At 36.3% G+C, this 24,796-nt stretch overlaps 1 protein-coding gene and 1 long non-coding RNA gene across 8 annotated transcripts in view; one reads left to right on the top strand and one right to left on the bottom strand.

The window, feature by feature from the left end:
* Positions 1 to 24,796, top strand: part of LOC127852746 (synaptotagmin-7-like) — a 263,942-nt gene that overhangs the window by 52,253 nt on the left and 186,893 nt on the right. For 6 of the 7 annotated variants that reach the window (XM_052386708.1, XM_052386710.1, XM_052386709.1 and 3 more), the window contains exon 2: positions 5,300 to 5,362. The gene's annotated coding sequence lies outside the window, so the exon portion shown is untranslated. Of the gene's footprint in view, positions 1 to 5,186; positions 5,363 to 24,796 lie in introns of those variants that run through there. The other variant, XM_052386705.1, reaches the window with a different exon arrangement.
* LOC127852748 (uncharacterized) lies at positions 22,888 to 23,930 on the bottom strand. Its single transcript, XR_008036243.1, has 2 exons — positions 23,626 to 23,930; positions 22,888 to 23,064 (listed from the first exon to the last, which is right to left on the bottom strand). It is a non-coding gene; the product is annotated as an uncharacterized LOC127852748 (long non-coding RNA).

The raw sequence follows: 24,796 nt of genomic DNA, 5'->3' as shown, positions 1-24,796 counted from the left end.
TGAACGACAGGAACCTGAACACCAGCACTACCACTGGATCACGTAGATTCTCGGAGGCACGGGCGACTCTGTTTCCTTTCTTCTCGACATTCTCGTGGCTTGCGAAGTACGCTTCAAGGGCTGGCTATTGTTGTAAGAAGCGGTCAACACAGGTCTGGAGAGACAGCCAGCGGATTGAACAGAACCTAACCAGCTTGTATGTCTCGGTGTCTGTAAATTCCCGGACTTCCTGGAGTGCTTGGCGTCGCTTGGAGCTGTTTTGAAAGTGCGTAAACACGTCGTGAAGAAGCTCATCGACGGGTTCACCTAGCTTCTTTACGCCGTACTGCGTGTACGTTCAAATAATGTGGCACGGGCAGCCAATATTCACAACATTTGGTACCTGCCCTCGAATGCGTGACAGGACCGAGTAATTATTTCCAATCATTACAGCAGCGTTGTCTGAGGAATACCCAACCACATTCTCCCATGGGATGTTCTTCGCCGTGAGCACTTCTTGCAGACACATAAACAAATTCTCACTATTGCCCACATTACATATAGGCATGGCGAGGAAGAATGAGTTCACCTGGAGCACATCCGTGTCATATGTCCGGACCAGTATGGCCACGCACTTGCTGTCCCCCAATTGTTTGATTCGTCCATGAGGATGGAAAACTTCTGCGAGCGACACAGCTGGATAACCTTCTTCTCTTCCTCTGGTGCCAACACCTTGGTAACTCTGTTCGTCGCCTTTGTACGCTTGCACTGGATTTTCTTGGCAACATCGCTGTCCGGGTACATCACTTTCACCAGATCTGTAAAATGGTCAGCAACCGCGAAGGGAAGGTTGTGCTCTGCTATAAAGGCACAGAACAGCACCTCTGCCCTGGCAACTGGATCGATGATCTTTGTTACAGGTCTGATCATGGTGTCGATCTTCGTCGCTGTCTTTACTGTTGCGACTTTTTCTATGTGGGTTGTTATTTGGACATGCTTAGTGACATCATTACGTCCACTGCTGGCAACTGACATGTCCACGTTACACAGGCAACAGTACATATACTCCTCGCCCTTGCTGCTCATTGCAACAAACTCAAACTGTGTCTTCCACATTTCCTGGAACTTACAGGTTCTCTTTGCCTTCTTAGCAGAAGCACCAGCTTGCGGCTCTGCGGGTTGCTTGGACATTTCAAGCAGTTTTTTGTTACACCAACAAAAACAAAAGGACAAAAGAAGTCTATGGATGCTTTACTCGAATTATTTTTCTCTTATGTTAATAATCATTCATTCATTATTTTTTTTTATCGAGTGCACCAGGATTATCTCCCATATGGCCATCGCCCCCCGAAAGATGTGTTAGTTGGTTACGGGGGATAGTGCAAGATACAGGAGACACCCTGTTCCAGAGGTAACCCTGGGTCTTTTAGTGCCCGTTGTGTAGCACCTAGTACACTGCACCTCGGTTTAACGTCTCATGCGAAAGACGAGTTAGTAGGTTAGGTGCAGCGGGGGATCGAACCAGCGACTACGGATTGTGAAGCCAGTGTGTTACCACTAGACCACGGATCCGCTACGTTAATAATCATATTTTGTTTTCTTCGTATATACACAGATTATACTGAATTGTGAATTGTCAGGCGCTGTATTGGGGAAGTGTCAAACTGTCATGAATAACAACACGTTGTTTTTATTACAATAACACAAGACAAGATGGGTACCACTTTTACTGTTTGTTGCGATGTTTTTTTTAAGCATGTATCCATGCGCAGTTTGTTACATGTCAATTGTCGCGGCTTCATTGGAGTAGGGTCAAACTGTCATGCATAGCACCTTGTTGTTTTTAGCTTAATTGGAGTAGGGTCAAACTGTCATGCATAGCACCTCGTTGTTTTTATTACAATTACACCCAATTACACTAGACAGGATGGGTATCACTTATTGGAATGTTTGTTGCGATTTTGGTATATTGCACATTCAGATTATCCCGCTATTTTGGAACTAAACATTGAATGTAAAAGACTCATTAATGACGTAGATTTAATTTTACAAAACAATCGTTTTGTAAACCGTTTCAAACAAAGACAAAAACAAACACATTTTCAACATTTATTTCATTATAATACTACTATCGATAGCAATAAGCGACCACTATCTTGAAGACCACTATGGTGTGAATGCCTGATAAAATCAATAATTAGCCGATAAATCGCTGATAAGGTGTCATAAACAACACTGGTACACACGAGAAGTAGAATCGGATTGTTAATTGGGGGCAATAAAGGGATTAGCGGTGGTAAATGTTAGCGAAACAGAGCTTGAATAGCAAATTGTATTGGGAACCTATAGACCTTACATCGTTTTTTACGAATGTTGGGACAAATCGTCTCATATTGGGACGCCCGGACAAAGGGCCCAAAAGCGGGACTGTCCTGCCAAGATCGGGACGTCTGGCATGTATGGGTTCTGTGAAAATGTGTGACAATTTAAAAATAACACTGTACTTCCAGATATGGAAATCCTTTTCCTGTTTAGATCTGTATTTGTTGATATTAGAACTGTCTTACCATTATCTATGATAAAAGCCAGACAGTGTAGTTAAATTAAAAAAACAAATAGTGATAAAATTTGCCTTGTTTTCATTGAGTTACAGTCTAAAGGTCAGTCTGGTTTTGGAATGGAAGTAAACCACATATTCCTATGTATTCTTTTATGCTATTTGCTTTGTTATTTTGAAAGGAAGCGTCATCTGTTATTGGTGATCAACAATTTGTATTTCGGTTGGTAGCTAGCATATTGTGTTTTCCGTTATTGGTCATTGCTTCACTCACATCTCCTACATAACATATATATTTGTGTGTGTATATACCAGTATAAATCCAAACTTCGTTTCTTACAAGACAAGGTCCAGATGCTTGGCATGTAACATGGTAAGGTGATCCTCCACCAAGTTTGTTTTAATAATGCCTGTAGGGTCAAAAATTGGCCCCAACTTGGGGGTAACTAAGTCTTGTTTCCCTTACATGTACTAATTGAAAACTAAAAGTCGTCTCCTCTGAATCTGCAAAGTAAAGAGCTTTTCTTTATATGTATGATTAGGTAGGAAAACAGTTAAGTTACCAACAGGGCAGGAACATTTCACTACATAATAAAGATTTGAAATAATTTTCTTGAAGACCACTATTTGGATACAAATGTTCCCATTTTCACATGGACTAGATCTGCATTTTCAATGTGCAAGCTCTGAAAAAAGTATTAGTTTCCTAAATTTACAGAGAAAAATTAAGATATACATGTATCATGGTCAGTGTTTTGTGTGTGTCGAATTTTGGAGACAGAATTCTGCCCAAATCTTAATATCAAAATCTTAAAAAGAATTTTGTCCAGATGGCTTTTTTTTTAGTTAAACATAAATACATATAATGGAAAACAACAAATGTTTTAGTATTTTGCCAGGAAAAAAACACATTTCAATAGTTCATCGCTTAATTGATGAGCATTAAGTAAATTGGACTGTTTTTTTTTACATGCAATGGTCCTTTATTGAGCGGAAGTTATTTATTTGGGATTTAGTCAGACTTAAAACAATGCCAGTAGAGGATATAAAACTGGCAGAGAGACCAGTCTTTCATGAAATTGTTACCAATTTTACATGTAAACGTGGTATATTGTAATTGAATTAAAAATTTCTGTTTTACTGTAACTACTTATATATTTAAGCATCCAAGCAGCATATATTCCATGAGGTTTAGTTACCAAAAATAATTTTATGTTAATACCAAAAAATTCTGTATACTGTAATTACTCTATGTTTTCGGACAATAACTTTTTTCAGTGTCCGAAAACTTAGATACGAAAAATATTCACAAAATACAGGTGTCCGAAAATTTAGAGTAGCACTTGTAAAATGCCATGCCCTATTTTGACCAACGAGTTCAAAGATGAGCATGTGATGACCGATACTTGATAGTATGAACCTGTAATTAACGCAATAAAAAAGCAAACTATGAATTCTTTGTTTGTTCATTTTGAATAGTTGTTGTCTAAGTTAACACCTTTCATTGTTCATAAAACTAGCTTTGAAGCGTTTAGTTGTCACAGTTATTTGACTGAGAAGGGATAGTACATGTACCATTGCAGTAGATAGTTGAACTGTTAATTGGCACTACCCCTGGTAATTGTCATTAATTTGTGCTATCGGGCGAAACCATTGTTTAATATCAGTTTAAAAGGTTATTTACCCAATAACGCAAATGTAATGGTCTGTTGCCCTCAGGCATGCACCTGCCATGTTTTATGATGTTAATCTGGTTGTAAAACTCCATGATCAAAGTGTCATTTGATATCGAAAACAGGACCGAAATTGGTAAAATAGAGCTGTAAAATATATACTGTCCGAAAACTTACAGACATTAATTATGGACGAAAACACGTGTGTCCAAATTTAAGAGTCACGAAAAATAAATATTTTTGCCAAAAAAAGGGGTGTTCGCAAACTTTGAGTGTCCAAAATATAGAGTAATTACGGCAGTTATCCTACAAGATCTCAATTTGCGTGTTGGGTGGGTGTTACAGTATTTAAGAAAAAATGACCAATGAAAGAGGGACAAATATGTGGGAAATTTGGAAATATTATAAAAGGGTTTGGAAGCAAAATAAAGGGGGAGGTGGTCCATATACTTAAAAAGGGTGGGGCAAAAAATGGATGAAGGTCCCTCTTACAATTCCTCTTTAGCTAAATCCTCTTTATGACTAGAGCTTTAATCATTGCCTTGGAAGAATAAATGCAAAGAATTTGTGATACAAACTGCATGGGACTTAAACAGAGTATACAAGTTGATTTCTTGGGTTAAGAATAAGCTGTAATAATTATACAAGAATTATGTAGCATAAAAGGGTGTGTTAAAACCAGCACAGACAGCTAGCTCTTTTCCTTGTCTTGTTTTGAGGGAAATTTGCAATATTAATGTATTTAAACATTAGATGACCCAGTTTTAACACTTTAATCACTTAGCTATTTAAAATACTTTTTTTTTTTTTTTTAAATGAAAGTTCCATTATGGTAAGTTTGTAAACATTGTAAACATTTCAGCTCTAGGCATTTTGCCCTTTATCATGATATTGGAAAGATATATATAGCGAAAGGACAGAGTCATAGGAATGATAATAGCCCTCAGTATGTATACATGTAATAGCTGTCTAAATAAAGTGCATGGGTGAATACACTGTGGTTTACCAAATACTTTGAAACCTCAATAAAATCTGAATATGTATTGGGTTTAAGGTGTGATGTCACCTTTTAATGTAACTTTTATTACAGGTTACTGATGTTGGAGCTTACAAAAACCACAGGAAGAATATCTTGATTTTGGAGATGACAAATGTAAGTACAAGTTACTGTTGCATTCAATGGATTCAAAAACACATTTTGTTGTTGTTTGTTGAATTTCATTTTTGAAAAGTAAGTGCAGAAACAAGGATTTATAACTGAATTTTCTGTGTGTATATCTTTGTATCAGGTATGTGTATTAACTGCTTTATATTAATACTTTAAAATAGGGGAACTTAAATAAAATAAAAAGTCTGGTTACAAATTTTAACAATTAAGAAAGCATACTTTGGATTGTGTTGGCATAAGATGTTGGTGAATGAAACTTCCTTATTTGACATCAAATTCTTACCCTTTTAATAATTTACAACTCAAACATAGACTTGGAATTTAAGTGCTGCAACCATAATAGACAAAACAAGTGTGAGACCATATGAAATTTGCCAGCTATTGGGCAAATAACAGTTAGAACCCTCACAAGAATTAGGTAGATGTTCTGCAAATTTAAGTGAATCCCTACCAAAATTTGGCAGTCATAGGGAAAGTTACATTGTGAGTCCCTACCAACATTATTGATAGCCATTTTTAGACCAAACTTACTCTGACAGGTTGATTCTCCAGTGTAGTGTAGTGATATGCTGTCACATTGAACATTTTGTTTATCACAATGTCAGTGTACAGCATGCTGCCAATCGAAGAGGACGGATAATAACGGATTATAGTTACAGTCGTACTGTTCGTCTGTTACTATTATGTCTTTACACATGTGCAAAGCTTCCTGTCTCAGCCATATCTTGATGGATTTTGAAATAACTTAGCACAAATTCAAACTAACATAGAACAATATTTCACATGCAATACCTGTGTCCGTACCTGAAATGTCAAGGCTACATGTAGAGGTCAAAGGTGAAATTTTGCAAAATACAGCTAGAACATTCCTGTTTCAGCATTAAACTTGCCATATATTAAATGATCTTGAAATAAATTACCTTTAATTGCCACCATTGCAAGACAACATGCTGCATAAAATACCCATCTCATTACAGCAAAGGTCATTCAACAAAAGTGGAGTGTGGAACTAAAGTTCAATGTTGGGACACATATATATATTTGTCTGAAAATATTACAAAAATACAATAGCAGAAATATTTTAAAAGTTAAATACAAAATTACAACAGTGTTGCTGAAAGTAAAGGTTGCTATTATATTACACCATGCTATTAAAGTCCTTTTCCAGCCTTTGATAACAGGTACAAAATTCATGATGAAGAGGAAGATGATGATAATGTTCATGGTGATGATGATGTTGGTTGTGGTGGTGATGATGATGATAATAACGGCCAATCTGAGAAAATGTTCCATGAAAACACAAAATATAAGTTTTTTAATATTGTAAGTTGTCATAAATAATTATTTCGATTGGCTGTTAAACCAACCAATAAACAATTATATCCATTGGATGTTTAACCAACCATGGTATAAATGTGCCTGGAGTTAAATGTTTGCTTACATATTTAAGTACAATCAGTACAAAACATGTTCTTTTATCACTAAAATAAATATTTTGCTACCTTAAAACTTTGATGGTTTGTTTGTTGTGGAAGAAAATGTAAGTCTGCCCCCGAAACTGAAAATTAATTGACCAGTAAGACACCTGTCAAGGATTGAGTTGACCTTTTACAAGTTTACATTTCAGTGGTTAGCAATAGCATTTGACTCTTCCACATGTGTTAATCATATTATAATTGACTTAAAATATAAAGCAATCAACATCTTTTAAAAGTTTATTATGAAGTGGTTAAAATGTTCTATACAAAATCTTCAGTGGGTTTTGTTTGTGATTTTGAATCAAGCATGTGGTCAAGTTTTTTAGTTTTGAATCAAGCATGTCCTCAAGATTTTTTAATTTTGAATGAAGCATGTAGTCATGTTTTTAAATTTTGAATGAAGCATGTGGTCAAGTTTTTTAATTTTGAATCAAGCATGTGGTCATTTTTTTAAATTTTGAACCAAGCATGTGGTCAAGTTTTTTAATTTTGAATCAAGCATGTGGTAAAGTTTTTTAATTTTGAACCAAGCATGTGGTCAATTTTTTTAAATTTTGAACCAAGCATGTGGTCAAGATTTTTAATTTTGAATCAAGCACATGGTCAAGTTTTTTTAATTTTGAATCTAGCATGTGGTAAAGTTTTTAATTTTGAATCAAGCATGTGGTCAAGTTTTTTAATTTTGAATCAAGCATGCGGTCTTGTTTTTTTATTTTGAATCAAGCATGTGGTCAATTTTTTTTTAAAATGGAAATTTAACCTTTATTTTTCACTGGGAAATACTAGATTCATCTATCATAAAGAGGAACTTGGAATATATGTTACACTTTTTCCGCTGGTTGATTAGTGGAAACAAAGTAAATTAAAAGGTGTTTTTTTATATTATGCTCCTGCGTGTCTGTAACTTTCCTTGATATTGTAGTTGTCAGCCTAGTATACAATATTTGAAATTCAATTTTTCACCTACTTTGTTATCAAAACTCATTTTACTGTTACAATGGTATTTGTTTTGGGGTGTTTTCTTATAAATGCCAAAATCGCTATGATTAACCAGCTGACATGTAGTAAAGTGATCATGTTTCAACTTAATATCTAAATAAGGCCATTCATTTTTTTCCTGTGGTTTATGAGATTTTCAGCTGCAGGTAGGCTGTATGAAGAGAAAATTAAAAGAACATCAAAAATGTAACTCATATTTTTAAATTGGAAATCCAAATATGTATTTTAATATTGGATTTGTTAACCTTTAAAACTAGCAGAGATAGTTTCTTTGACTTCAGCGCTTCCTTAACATATTTAGTTAACATCTTTGGCAATATCTACTGCTGAACTAGAAATATCGTTCTTTCCTTTCATTGTAATTTAAAGAGAAAAACAAATAAGAGAATTTTACTGATGTTTAAATACTTAACATGTACTTGACATACTGATAGCTTATTGAAATAATCACGTTCTTTAAAAGTGAACATTTGCATATGCAGTTTAAAGCAGGTATATACGATTTTTATATGTGTTTAATTGTAATATATTGATAAAATATGTTTCAATAACACATAATAGGCAAGACAAATTATACATTAAAGCCGAATTTCATAAAATGCAGCAAAGACAAATTAGCGCCCTGAGCCAATAGTGACCTACATATTTTCCTACAATAACCAAAGCATTCGTCTTTGTATTATAAACCGTTAAACTACGAGGGGTGTTCAAGAAGTTCGTGGATTTTCGCTATAACTTATTAGTTTGCTGGTAAAAGTCAATGAAATTTACATATTATACAAACCAATTATCACGGACTTTATATATAAGCTAAAAATGCATGAATTCCATAAAGGGCGTTTGAAACGCGTTTTCATAGAGACCTCAGTAACGACATGCGGCGCACGCGTGTATTTTATTATAAGTATGAGCGTTATGCGAATTAAAATTTGGTTTAAATGTCGTTGACAAACAGAATTTACGGCAAATTTCACGTTACAGCGCCTAAGTCCTCCTTACAGCCCGGATTTGGCCCCTATGGACTTCCGCGTCTTCCCGGAAGTTAAATCACAGTTGCGCGGTATTTGCTTTGCAAGTAAACAGGAACTTACAGTTGCAGCAAAGCGAATCGTGTCGTCTTTTGACGCTGACTGGTATAGAGACACTTTTGACAAGTGGATTTCCCGACACATAAAATGCATTCGCGTTGGAGGTGATTATGTGGAAAAGATTTGACAGTTGTTAACTTCATAACGTTATTGACGTTGAACAGAAACGTTACACGTGCGTCGGTGTGCGCATTGTGCACATGTTTAAATCTCTGATATATATTTATTGTTTTATGTATTTCCATGATATTTGGAGAGTATATTTGGAAAGGACGAAATATTCTTAACATGCTATTTGTTTGTCCATTTATGTTACCAAATGAAAGTTATAGCGAAAATCCACGAACTTCTGCAACACCCCTGGTAAGTTTAGATGCCAATCGTACATGTATGGTATACATGCTGGCGAATTCGGCTGTACAGCCGTTTTCAATTTCAGAATTAAATATCTGGCTTATTTCGCATTTTTCGACACATGTTCTTCTTAACTTTTATTAACCAGGTTTTCCGAAGGAAAAAACTGATTTTTAGATTGGCGAATGCGGGCGGGCTGGCTGGCTGGCTGGCGGGCTGGCTGGCGGGCTGGCGGGCGGGCGGAACAAGCTTGTCCAAGCCATAACTATGTCGTTCATTGTCAGATTTTTAAATCATTTGGCACATTTGTTCACCATCATTGGACGGTGTGTCGCGCGAAATAATTACGTCGATATCTCCAAGGTCAAGGTCACACTTTGAGTTCAAAGGTCAAAAATGGCCATAAATGAGCTTGTCCTGGCCATAACTATGTCATTCATTGTGAGATTTTAAAATCATTTGGCACATTTGTTCACCATCATGGGACGGTGTGTCGCACGAAAGAATCACGTCAGTATCTCCAATGTCAAGGTCGCCACGACTAAAAATATATTTTTTTTAAAAACAAACTTACAAAGGAGGTTTATTTTGTTTTGTTTGTTTTTTTTCACAATGAAAACCCGGTTTTGTGACAATTTTGTCCCTAGTTTTTATTTATATTGAAATATACATATAATAAGTTTTTTACACAGTTTATGTAAATTCATTAATATTTGACAAAATCGTATATACCCGCTTTAAGCTGAACAATATTTTAAAAGTGACTTTACTAAACACACCAACTCCAAATATACTCAACTTATTTAATAAATCTGATTAAGAAACAACAAATAGCAAAAATATCCATCAATTGATTCAAGCTACCTATAGGCAAACACCATCACTTAACCAGTCATCTATTTTTTGATATCAATTACTGTAACTTGATGGCCTAAGTGAGGTTAATGATATAAAAATCCTCAACAATGTGCAATTGGCAAAAAATAAGCTATGCTTCGCATATCGTCGCTGTCGTTCTCAAACCTCGTAGCTACAAAATGCCAACTTTTCAGGAGAGAGAAAAAACCGTCTCATTTTTTTATAACGATGTTTTGGAAATTGAAATTCTGTAAAAATGCCGACCAAATGAAGCTGCAAAATATGGTATAAGCCATAGACGCTTAAGTCATACTGATAAGTCATACTGACAGTCAGACATGGTAGCTACGATATTTTGTCACCACAGTTTTGTCATTTTTATGAGGTACGACAATTCGTCCTGATAGGAAATCTCGTAGTTGCAAATAAAAAAAATTATAAAAACGTTTTTGTCAAATTTGTCCAAATGAAACGACGTACCTATAGGTTAAATTGCGTTGCTACGACTTTTCGCCGGGAAAAAGCCAACAACCATTCTACAACATCTGTCACGTGGCTTATTCAAGGGCTCTGATTGGCGTAGAGCTATGAGATATAGCACAAAACACGCGCCAGACTAAATATATTCGGAAAAGACGAAAAAAATATTTTGAAAATTTTGGAGCTACGAGGTTTGAGAACGACAGCGACGATATAAATGTATTCATTAAAAAATGATTGTTAATAAACGATGTGAAGTCATTGTTAAATAGAGAATAATAGGTTAGTGTTTATTAGGCTCGTGCTTTTTGTTTTCTAAGCCTCGCATGATAAACCTGATCTTTAATCAACACTCATCTATTATTCTATTTATCCCACTTTTTATTTTGTAAACCTTTTTATTTAAACAAAATTTGTTTGACTTGATAATTTCGCTGGATTTATAACGTCATTTCGTCGAAATATTGACGTCATTTCCTGCCATTGATTATAGATGATATTTAATCAATGGGGCTTTAATCAACCGAAATCGCTGTAAAAGTGGGATAAAATGATACGTCGGTTTGTTTTGGCTATAAATATGGCCTTTTTATGCCCCCCTTCAAAGAAGAGGGGGTATATTGCTTTGCACATGTCGGTCGGTCTGTCGGCTGGTCCGTCCACCAGGTGGTTTCCGGATGATAACTCAAGAACGCTTGGGCCTAGGATCATGAAACTTCATAGGTACATTGATCATGACTCGCAGATGACCCCTATTGATTTTGAGGTCACTAGGTCAAAGGTCAAGGTCACGGTGATCCGAAATAGTAAAATGGTTTCCGGATGATAACTCAGGAACGCTAGTAGGCCTAGGATCATGAAACTTAATAGGCAGATTGATCATGACTCGCAGATGACCCCTATTGATTTTCAGGTCACTAGGTCAAAGGTCAAGGTCACAGTGATTCGAAATAGTAAAATGGTTTCCGGATGATAACTCAAGAACACTTATGCCTAGGATCATGAAACTTGATAGGTAGATTGATCATGACTCGCAGATGACCCCTTTCGATTTTCAGGTCAAAGGTCAAGGTCACGGTGACCCGAAATAGTAAAATGGTTTCCGGATGATAACTCAAGAACGCTAATGGCTAGGATCATGAAACTTCATAGGTACATTGATCATAACTGGCAGATGACCCCTATTTCAGGTCACTAGGTCAAAGGTCACAGTGACAAAAAACATATTCACACAATGGCTGTCACTACAGCGGAGAGCCCATATGGGGGGCATGCATGTTTTACAAACAGCCCTTGTTTTAAAGGAGAGATATCAACATGTTTCGCATACAGATTTAGCATCTTTATATATGTGACAATTAATTAAGGAAAATGTGGTTACTGTCTGTATATTTTTTTTCTAGAAATGCTTGTTCTTTATCATCTGCAAGTTATTTAAGCAAATACATATAATTGATTGAAAGATTTATTACCCCCACGTTTTTCGGAGAAAAACTGGGGATATTGTATTGATGTGCGTCTGTCCGTCCGTCCATCCTGGCCACCTCCTCCTACACTATTAGCACCAGAACCTTGAAACTTACATACATGGTAGCTATGAGCATATGTGCGACGGTGACAGTGACGGAATTTTGATCTGACCCCTGGGTCAAAAGTTATGGGGGTTGGGGCTGGGCCGGGTCAGAGATTTTCACTCATTTTTTATGTTATTTTACATTAACTTCTTCATTTCTGCACCGATTTACTTCAAATTGAAACTGAGCCTCTCTTTTAACACTAAGGTCAATCTCAACTATGCATGGCCCCATTACCAACCGTGGGGCGCCCTGGCCACATAGGCCACGCCCACCCATAATTGCCTTTTACTATAATTTCTTCATTTCTACACCGATTCACTTCAAACTGATACTGAACCTCTCTTATGACAATACGGTCAATCTCAGCTTTGCATGGCCCCATTACCAACCCAAGGGCACCCCACCCACATATGCCACCCCCACCCAAAATTGCCTTTTACTAAGATTTCTTCATTTCTACACTTATTCACTTCAAATTGATACTGAACCTCTCTTATGACAATACGGTCAATCTCAGCTATGCATGGCCCCATTACCAACCCTAGGACGCCCGGCCCACATAGGCCACGCCCACCCAAAATTGCCTTTTACTATAATTTCTTCATTTCTACACCAATTCACTTCAAATTGATACTGAACCTCTCTTATGATTATACAGTTAATCTCAACTATGCATGGCCCCATTTCCAACCCTGGGGCGCCCCGCCCACATAGGCCACACCCACCCATAATTGCCTTTTACTATGATTTCTTCATTTCGTCACTGATTCACTTCAAATTGATACAGACTTTTATGACAATACGGTCAATCTCAACTATGCATGGCGCCATTACCAACCCTGGGGCGCCCCGCCCACATAGGCCACGCCCATCCAAAATTGCCTTATACTATAATTTCTTCATTTCTACACTTATTCACTTCAAATTGATACTGAACCTCTCTTATGACAATACGGTCAAATTCAGCTATGCATGGCCCCATTACCAACCCTAGGACGCCCGGCCCACATAGGCCACACCCACCCAAAATTGTCTTTTACTATAATTTCTTCATTTCTACACTGATTTACTTCAAATTAATACCGAACATCTCATATGACAATACAGTCAATCTCAACTATGTAAGGCCCCATTACCAACCCTGGGGCGCCCCGCCCATAATAGGTCACACCCACCCAAAATTGTCTTTTACTATAATTTCTTCATTTCTACACTGATTCACTTCTAATTGATACTGATCTTCTCTAATGACAATACGGTCAATCTCAACTATGTATGGCCCCATTACCAACCATGGGGCGCCCCGCCCATAATAGGCCACACCAACATAGGCCACGCCCACCCAAAATTGCCTTTTACTATAATTTCTTCATTTCTACACTGATTCACTTCAAATTGATACTGAACCTCTCTTATGACAATACAGTTAATCTCATCTATGCATGGCCCCATTACCAACCCTGGGGCCCCCGCCCACATAGGCCACGCTCACCCAAAATTGCCTTTTACTATAATATCTTCATTTCTACACTTATTCACTTCAAATTGATACTGAACCTCTTTTATGACAATACGTTCAATCTCAGCTATGCATGGCGCCATTACCAACCCTGGGGCGCCCGCCCACATAGGCCACGCCCACCCAAAATTGCCTTTTACTATAATTTCTTCATTTCTACACCGATTTACTTTAAATTGATATTGAACATCTCTTACGACAATAAGGTAAATCTCAACTATGTATGGCTCCATTACCAACCCTGGGGCGCCCCGCCCATAATAGGCCACACCCACCCAAAATTGTCTTTTACTATAATTTCTGCATTTCTACACTGAATCACTTCTTATTGATACTGAACTTTTCTTATGACAATACGGTCAATCTCAACTATGCATGGCCTCTTTACCAACCATGGGGCGCCCCTGAGTCAAACATGCGGCGTGGGAATATGCGTCAGCCTCTGCCGCGCCATTTTTAGTGTTACATTGTTGTCAAAACAATATTTCTGTACCTGTCTTCAAAATGTATTCAGGAACATACTATATGAGAATTTCAGACAAGCTTCAAGCCCATGACTTATTTAGGAAAGTGTGGACTGAAATCTTCAGGATAATTTCAAAACTCATTGAAGAGCACAGAGGCATGAATTTAACAGTAAACTGTAAACTGTGAGTGTTGATTTCTTCCACTTAGCTTCTTCATCCATCACCGATGCCTTATTCTTTTAACCTTTTTCTGTTGTGGTAACTCAGCAGACATTCATAGAAAAGCAAGTTAGGACCTGGGCAAAAATTGAGATCTATTCATATTGACAATATTTGCTGGTTCCCTGGAATTTAGCCATATATAAAACATAGCCTTAAATTGGTGTCTGTCACACTTTTCTGAATCCTGTGATAACTTTAAAAGTTCTAAATATTTGTTCATGAAACTTGAAATATGGATAGATGGCAATATGGACATTATGCATGTCATTTCATTTTGTTCCTACGTCAAAAATTCTGGTTGCTATAGCAACATATAAAAAAATAATTGTGGCAATGGTGGAGCGGGTAGGGGACATCTATTGCTTGGCAATAGTCTTGTTGGTTTTGTTCTATGTGCCCAGGTGTCAAAATCTATTACAACATGCTTTATATCTTTATAGCCCCATTGAGTGGCACATGTTGGTCCATCCATACATACATCTGCACTATTGTAAGAATGTCCAGAAGCTTATGATTTCAATACCTCTTTAACTACTGTCCTGAGTCTTGATCAAACATTAACAGTTAAATGACCTTAATGTACAGTTGAGCTTAACAACATAATTTTTACTGTTACTTTATAAGTTCGGGCTGATTATGACCCTTTGTCTTTGTTTGACTGTAGAAGTTAGTTAACCCTTACAGTGCGGGAACCGAGTTGTGAAGGCCTTTGCAAACAGTTTGGATCAAGATGAGACGCCACAGAACGTGGCATCTCATCTGGATCCAAACTGTTTGCTATTCTGATAGTATTCTTTGAAAAAAAATCGAAGAAAATGCTAATTTAAGAAATTCAGCAGACGACATTTTAGCAGACGACAAATTTCCCAGCATGCAAAGGGTTAAACATGTGTTGTGGGGGCATCATTGTGTGTGACACATTTATAGGTTATTTCTGATAATTACCGGTAAGTCTAAAAATGTATGACTAATTTCACCAATATAGGTCAATATAAGTGGATGGAGATAAAACAATATGGACCATGCTCTGTGAAAAGTGGGTTTAATACATTTGCATAAAGTGCTGTTCCTGATTATAAAGCCTATGCAGCCCCAATTACATTAGGGAATTTGGTTGTAACTTAATCTAATACATTCTATTTTTGTGAATGAAGAGTGGACGATCATCTCCAAAAATAATGGGACATAAATTCCTTAATTTACCATGATTTTTGGCTGTAGTAAAGGAGAGAAGAATATATATTGTTTTACCTTATTATTTGTACATGAATGTATAAGTACTCTTTTGCCTTAATTTATGTTGTTCCCCCCCCCCCCCCCCCCCCCCCCCCCCCTGCACTCTAAATACTTGAGAATAACACAATTATCTCAATAAACTGAGATAATAACCTATATAGTCTGGGGATTTCCAGTTAAAGTGTCACACCATTCAAGATTCCTTCATATCTTCATACAGTGGTAGGTGTAATCCCTTTGAATGATTTATTACTCTGGCATAATCCTCATAATCAATGATAAATGGTTTTCATCAAACAGACCAAAGAGCATTGTTAAAGTAACTGTTGCGATTCACTAGGTCACGGTGGATCTTTCCATACACACATGGATCTGTCTTTCTAAGACACAAACTGGCTTGAATTGTACATTTAAGTGAGTTACTTGGCAAAAATTGTAAATTTTATTTCTTGACATGGTCACATTTCTTTTTGTGTTAAAAAAATCATCTTTCAGTTGATATGTTTGAATTTGATAGATCCTACAGGTATTCAAGTTCAAATATGGCTTAATGGTCAACATTATATGTAATTGACAGAAACCATGCATTTTAAATATCAGAACAAATGAAAAGTCAAGCGTGCTGTCTTGGGGGAGCTCTTGTTTTGATCTATTTGCTGTAATCTTCTACACATCAAAGAGCTTCACATATAACAACAAATGCAATCTTTTAATATTTTATTAGTTTAAAGAAAACATTATTGTACCTGTACAAGTTTGTATGTCCACTTCACTGCTATTGTACAGTTGTGTCGTTTTCTTACCAGTTTTCTTAGCAATTTGCATGCTGAATGCTGAATGTTTCTCGTTTTCTTTCAAACAGACACATACATTCTTAAGAAATGGATAGGGCATGTTTTTAGTCTTGACAGAAACTGAACTAGATCAGTAGCCTGAAGGACCCTATGGAGTGTCTGTTGATGGTGTGATAATTTCTAACAAATTCCAGCGCATTTACAGCACGTGTAGAATTAGTAGAAAATAATAAGAAACGCTTTATGTTTCATTATTTACAGTTAAATTTTTCTACTGAACTGAGACTGCTGTCCAAACTCTTGTACTGTAATTATACCCCCACAAACGAAGTTTAAGGGGGGTATATAGGAGTGAACTTGTTTGTTGGTCGGTCTGTCTGTCGGTCCGTATTAAGTGTCCGCTCTCTAATTCAAGTAGTTTTCATCCGCTCTTCACCAAACTTGGTCAGAAGTTGTATCTACATGATGTCTAGGCCAAACATGGGCCTTGCCGGGTCAAAAACTAGGTCACGGGGTCACTTAGTGCGTTTAAAACATTCAGCATGTTGTCCGCTCTCTAATTCAAGTAGTTTTCCTCCGATCTTCACCAATCTTGGTCAGAAGTTGTATCTATTTGATCTTAAGGCCAAGTTCTAACATGGGCCTTGCCGGGTCAAAAACTAGGTCATGGGGTCACTAAGTGCGTTTTTTAACATTCAGCATGGTGTCCTCTCTCTTATTCAAGTAGTTTTCATCCGATCTTCACCAAACTTGGTCAGAAGTTTAATCTAGATGATCTGAAGGCCAAGTTCGAACATGGGCCATGCCAGATCAAACAGTAGGTCACAGGGTCACTTAATATGTTTTACACATTGAGCATGGTGTCCGCTCTCTATTTCAAGTAGTTTAAATCCGATCTTCACCACAATAGGTCAGAAGTTGTAACTAGATGATGTGTAGGTCCAGTGCGAACATGGGCCATGCCAGGTCAAAAACTAGGTCAAGGGGTCACTAAGTGTGTATTAAACCTCACCATGTTGTCCGCTCTCTAATTCAAGTAATTTTTATCCAATCTTCACCAAAATTAGTCAGAAGTTGTATCTTGATAATGTCTAGGGCAAGTGTGAATGTGGGTCATGCCGGGTCAAAAACAAGGTCACAGGGTTACTTAGTGCGTTTTAAACCTCACCATGTTGTCTGCTGTCTAATTCAAGTAGTTTTCATCCAATCCTCACCAAACTTGGTCACAAGTTTTATCTAAATGATCTCTAGGACAAGTTTGAACATGGGCCATTCCGGGCCTATAACTAGGTAACGGGGTTACTTTGTGCATTTTTTAACATTCAGCATGGTGTCTGCTCTCTAATTCAAGTAGTTTACATCCGATTTTCACCAAACTTTGTCAGAAGTTTTATGGAGATGATTTTAAGGCCAAGTTAGAAAATTGGCCTTTTTGGGTCAAAAACTAGGTCAAGGGGTCACTTAGTGCGTTTTAAAAAATGAGCATGGCGTCAGCTGTTTTTTGTGGAGACAACATGCAAAATATAATGTGTCAATGCGGCATGTGGGGGTATTCGTCACGCCTGTGACAAAGCTCTAGTTTTGTTAGGCAATTACTGCTTTGCAATATTATTATTATATGTTCAATGTTATGTTTGCCGTATTGCCACATCTACATCTTAACTGGAGTTTCCATGGCTTGAAGTTTTCTTGCAAGCCGCTGTGCTATAAGGCAGTTGAATTAATATGTGCAATGCTCTGTGAAAAGGGGGTTTAATGCATGTGCATTAAGTGTCATACCAGATTAGCCTGTGCAGTCTGCACAGGCTAATCAGGGACGACACTTTCTGCTTTTATGATATTTTTCATTTCAATAAAGTCTTTTCTTAGCAAAAATCATTTTTTCGGAAAGTGTCATCCCTGATTAGCCTGTGCAGACTCACAGGCTAATCTGGGATGACACTACGCTCATGCATTAAACCCCATTTTCACAGAGCATGGCCCATATTCTCTGACATCCCTGACAAGTTGTATCACTTGGCTTACAAATGTAATAAATTATATAACCAATTAAGAGAATAATTTGTATCTTCCGTATTTAACACAATATGCCACTGAAGAAAGTTATAAAACTTGATAAAAATCAGCAAACACTTGGCCAGCTTTTAGTTGAACTATTTACAGGACTGAGTTGAAATAAGCACAAAACCAAGTACGAATAAGTTTGATTCCAGTTAGCAAAAAAACACACACAAGTTTTGTTAATGGCTTGTGATGTACTAAGGATGAAAGGTTTGTGGACAAAAGAAAAGACAACCAAAATTGTATGTACAGTCCAACCTGCCTGAGCGATCGCCTGTTAATAGTGACCAGCAGTCAATAACGACCACACCAATTTCCTCCCGAACGATTTCACTATATATTGAACCTGCAAATAAAGCCCACCTGTGAACAAAGACCAAAGACCGCCCTTTTACATTCCCAAAAGTCCATTTTGATAGCTTACAACGACCACTGCAATCATAGAAATCAACGATTGAGCAACTTGAAAAAAAAACAAAATGGCCGCCATGAAGCTGTGAAGTCGTGTGGACTCGTCAGTTGCTATGGAGATATTGGCAAGTGACAGTTTATTGCACTCGATAGCAGTTGTTTGTTTATTAAACACGCATTGCTAATTGGTAGTCGCCTACTTCTTTTACGCATTTGACAGTTTGTCAAAAGTGTAAAAAATTGCCTTTGTATTTAAGTGAATCTCGATTAATGTACTAATTGCCGAAAATATCAAAGACAGGTTTGGGGCTTTCATCAACTCATTGCGGAAATTAACGGTTTCATATCAATTACGATGCCTTAAATACAAACATTTTGATAGTCATTCCCTTCTTAAATTTGTCCGTAAAAAGACGTTCATAGATTGTAGATAAGTAAATTGTCAGTTCAATTTAAACATCATGGCTTCCAAGCGTAAGCTCTTGACGTTGGAAGAACGCGTTCAGGTCATTAGTTTGTTAGGTAAAGGACACAGTTGTAGACAAGTGGCAAGTGATCTTGGTGTAGGCAAAAATCAAATCCAAAACATTCTGAATTGCATGTGTATATACTTGTATGTCAATAGTTCTTTATACATGTATATGATTAATGAAATAAATAATAAAAACATAAGCGAATGGAAACAATAAATAAAAAAACAAAACTGTGTTTTCAATCCTTTATTTCATTAAACATGCATAAGTATTCGAACATTTAAACAAAAGAGCACATAGATAAATAAGGTACCTGTTAAATATTACTAGCATATTTTGCAAAGTTTCAATCGACCCTGGGAATAAACTGACCACCTGTGAACAAAGACCACATCAACCAAATCCCTTGAATGGTCTTTATTGACAGGTTAGACTGTACTGCTGGATATGTGCCGACCAACGATCAACACTGATAATACTTGATTTAAAGTGACAATCTTTTTTTAAATGCCTGAAAAAACTACAGGACTCATCAATAATTCAGTTTGGGACTCTTAGTTTTCTGTGGGCCTCATTGCTTTTAAATATTTGAGTCATGGGACTCATTGAGGCAAAATTCTGTATATCTGAGCTATAAATAATAGCAAAACATATTAAGTCTCAATGGATCCATGTAACATGATATAACAGAAATAAAGTGTGATTGCAGTGTTGTAATACAATCAGGTTTTTTTTCTCCACTCACGCCTTGAAGAATTTTTCCAGAGCCACTCGCCCTGCAGGGCGAGTAGGCCTGACAATCCACTCGCCCTTCACTTTAATCTACTTGCCCTGCATTTAAACAAAATATATACAGTAGAATTGCAATAACTCGAGCTGGCGATTTCTCGAAAACTGGCGATTACTCGAGCATTAAAGAAAGTCCCTAGCATTTTCCTTTAATGTCTATATAAAAATACCCACGATAACTCAAACATGCGATTTTCGATAACTCGAGGTAGTGTCCCGGTCCCTGAAAGGCATTTCACACCTAATTTACTGGCAATTATTCGAGGACGCTTTCTCGTCTGGTCGGTGCTAAAAATATTCGAGTTGTGAAAACAGCGCAATCAAGCAGACAAAAGACGCTCGATTAGGTGTGAAGGTATTTGCAGTTTGAGAAACACTGCAAATTGTCATCCTTTGAGATGCAGATCAAAGCTACACAGTTTTAATGAAAATTAAATAATTACCAGCAATCGATAATTATCGCGAAACGTCTTCCGCCATCAGTTCCGGGAAGCTTATGGGTGGCGACAATCTTCAATCCTTGACTTTGCGCAACACAAGTCTGACTAATGTACATAAAATGCAAAGTGTGTAGTGATTATGTTGTTTTTAGTGTGTGTTTTTTTCATGCGCATGTACGTACCTTGTGTGCTTTTTAAAAATAATTATGCTACATGTACAGTGAATATTGATGAGATATTTTTGATTATATATATGTTTTGTGTGTATGTTGAAATAATTAAATGAATTTACGATCATCTTAATTGTTTTGTTTATTATACTGTAACCTAAAGCGATTTTTACAAAGCCTTTTCTTTCTCTAGCACCGTCTTAAATGTAAATTAAGCATTTGCGGTCAGAATTTAGCATTATCAACCGAGACAGTGAAAACAAATAATACTATGGATTACTCGAAACCTGCGATTACTCGAGCATCGATGTCGGTCCCGTGCTTTCTCGAGTTATTGCAGTTTTACTGTAATACAATTTGAAAATATAGTTAAAACGCTAGGGCGGGATTTAAAGTGCTTAATTCAAGTTGTCGCAAGCACAAGATTGACTATATTTATAGTTATGATCAACCAGAATCTTTTTAACCTATGTAACATAGTGACACAACACTCCAAACACATTAACTGCATTATCTGATGGATTTTATTAGCTTTCCTTACGTTTTCTGCACCTGTTTGCAATTATCAACGGAAAGATTACAATCCAATGCATTTGTCATCGTCAACCGTTTCCTTTTCTCAATACTTTCCGCTTCTCGTTTTGATGACCTTTCTTTCTGTTCCCTGTCTCCACCACCTTCCAGATATTTTACAATAGAATCGTTTTTCATGGTGAGTTTTAATATTTCAGACGCTTGATTTACAAATGGTTACAATATGATAAATTTGGCTAAGGCTTCTGATCATTATTCTGTTTATTAATAATTATTGTTTCTGTTTATTTTTAATTAAATATAAGAAGTATTATAATTCACAAGTAATGTAATATTTTTTATTGATGTTTTACATTAAAATGAAATTTTATTCTTCTCGGAATGACCAATATATATTTTTTTTTTCACTTTTAATCGATTAGCTAAGAGCATTGACACCTACAAAAAGAGCACAGCAGATTTCGAGAATTATTTTTACTGTGCCCGTGACTTCATTTTTTTTCATTGTCAAAATGAAAGTGCAGTTTCTTTGTGTACTAAACCTATTTTTTGTTCGTTCGAAAAATTGTTCACAATTTGTATCGATGTGGCAGGAGTTCTGGACCTGAATTTACACATGTATTTCTCAACTTGAAAAACACCACTTGCACTGTTGGTCGAGTATTGAACAAACTTAACTCGCCCGACCGTCAACTTCAATCGCATATGCGAGCGGTCGAGTGGGTTCTTCAAGGCCTGCCACTTTTTGGGAAGATAACCCATGTTTTTGGAATTGGGAATTTTATCGGCATTTTCATGAAATTAGGAAAATAAATTCATTACCCTTTTTTCCACACGAAAAGTCCACTGATTAGGGAAATAATAAATTGGACATAACTCTTTATAATTATTTTTAATTAAAAGAACAAAATCATATAATACTTTGTTAGATGTAATTTAATAAAAATTGAGATAAAATATGCATTTTTTAATGGAAATTGGGAATTTTTTGCCACATTTTGGGAAAAAAGTATACTTTTTGGGATTGGGAACATAGCCGAATTTCGGCTATAAAATCAGGCAAAAAAAACCCCTGACAATGTGCTTTATTAAAACATGATATCTTATGAATTTTTGGAATGATAGAATCGTACATGGCCTGCATATTTTAGGAACTTATTCTGAATTGATATGTTGAAACATTGTCAATTTGCTAGATTGACTCTGAACAATACAATACAATAGCCTATCAATAGCCATTTGTTATCAACTTGCACAAAACAAGTTTAGATTAAAATATGAATAAATGTGTAACTTAAAAAAAGTTCATTATTTTTTATATTCTTTAAGGAAGAAAGTATTAAATATTCAAGATAATACTAATAAAAAATGAGCTTATGTAGTCATAGATTTTGGATGTAACCAATTATGTTTCTTTGATAAATGTATCATCAGGGTTCCCTCTGGGCTTTCAAAAGTTGTCGCCACTTACTTTCGCCAAATTTAAAAAGTTGTTGCCACACTGGGGCTACAATTGGGCAATGAAGATCATGTTATTATAATACAAACAAAAACTGAGCATTTACAGTATGTTAAAGGAATTGATTTAATAACAGTAGTATTAATAATAACAACACATTTAACATTGTTAATTAAATAAAGGCACATTCAATCAGTTGTAACTCTTGTTGATTGACACCTTCTTAGCAGCCTGAATATGTTGCCACAGTTTTGGTGCTTCTGAAGCTTTATGGTATTCTGAAAATACAAAAAGGGAAATATAATATTAATATAATACTAATAATAATCAATGAATGTGAAGTATATAAATAATATAAATGTGTGCTAGCATATGATCTACTACATAGAGCCCTTAACACAACAGTCAAATAAAATAAGCATTTGTGTATATCAAATGTCAAATTGATTTCCATGTGCTAAACTATGTTTACCTTTTTTTTTAAGGTACATCCGGTAGTGAATGAATTGATAAGTGTTGAGGATATAAAGAGTTCACACAGCATAGATTGTGTGTTGGAAATCATATTGAAGGAAATGAAATTCTGATAAACAACTGTCTTTGTTTGGTTTTTGTTTGTTAGCTGGTGAATAATAGCGGTGGGAACGTTTGCATTTTGAATGAGTCTCAAAATAAGCAGCATCTAATGTTCACTTTCTAAAAGTCGTTTTACACTCTGAACTTGCCATTTTGACGAGTGAAACAGCAATATGTCACCGTTTAAATAGAACCAATAGATGTAAAATGTTTTACTATTTTCTATAATTACACCGATTTTTCTAAAAACAATCGATACTTACCTTTTTGATTGTCATTGTTGTCAATTTAACGGTCTTGAATCTGCTTCGAACACTGTGACAAACACTTCACATTTAAGCGCAAAGTCGGTATATTTCAATATTGCCTTATCTCTGAAGCAATAAAACTGCCGACCAATTAAGATAACTTGCAACAACACCCCAGATAATCGCAATTATCACCATAACATTCCACTTTGCGGTAGTCGGCAGTCAGCACCACGCTCCATTGATTACAGCTGTATCGCTTACACCATGGAAATCTATAGTATTACGACTGCCGTAAAGCGGCTGGTAAACACAGCGTCTTTTGTAATTTTAAGAAATTATGAACGCAGAAAAATGCCGATTTTTTTAAAATCGCCATTTACGAAATTTTGTCGCCAGATTTTTTATTTTGTCGCAATTGGCGCCAATGGCGATCGACAGCGGGAACCCTGTATCATATGTAAATTTGTTATGCCATGTTTAATACTGTAGCCATATTTAAAGATCAGTAGCTATTTTAAACACTTGCATGGTGCATAAACTTTAATTTTCCCCTACCGGTATCACCGGAGGGGACTTATGGTTTGCGCTCTGTGTGTCTGTCTGTCTGTCTGTCTGTGAGTTTGTCTGTCACACTTTTCTGGATCCTGCGATAACTTTAAATGTTCTTAATATTTTTTCATGCAACTTGAAACATGGATGGATGGCAATATGGACATTATGCACGTCATTTCATTTTGTTCCTACGTCAAAAATTCTGGTTGCTATATCAACAAATTGACTAGAAATACTGCTGAAAATGGTGGTTTTCTGGATCCTGCGATATCTTTAAAAGTTCTTAATATTTTTCAATGAAACTTGCAACATAGATAGATGGTAATATGGACATTATGCACGTCATTTCATTTTGTTCCTACATCTAAAATTGTGGTTGCTATGGAAACCAAAAAAGAAATAAACTCTGAAAATGTTGGAATTTCTGACAATGGTGGAGCCGGTATAGGGGACCATATTGCTTGACAATAGCCTTGTTTAGCAATACTTTTTTCCAAGGAAGGAATGGAATTCATTTATTGGCAATAGATTTCAAGTAGTTATCCAGTTTATTGAGACATTATTGGGAACACAGCAGCTCTAACACTGGGATGGAGTGCCATTTTATGACTCTGTGTCATCATTTATTGAA

Source organism: Dreissena polymorpha, chromosome 12, assembly GCF_020536995.1.
Source record: "Dreissena polymorpha isolate Duluth1 chromosome 12, UMN_Dpol_1.0, whole genome shotgun sequence".
Lineage (NCBI taxonomy): Eukaryota > Metazoa > Mollusca > Bivalvia > Myida > Dreissenidae > Dreissena > Dreissena polymorpha.
This window is presented reverse-complemented; position numbering and strand designations above follow the sequence as displayed.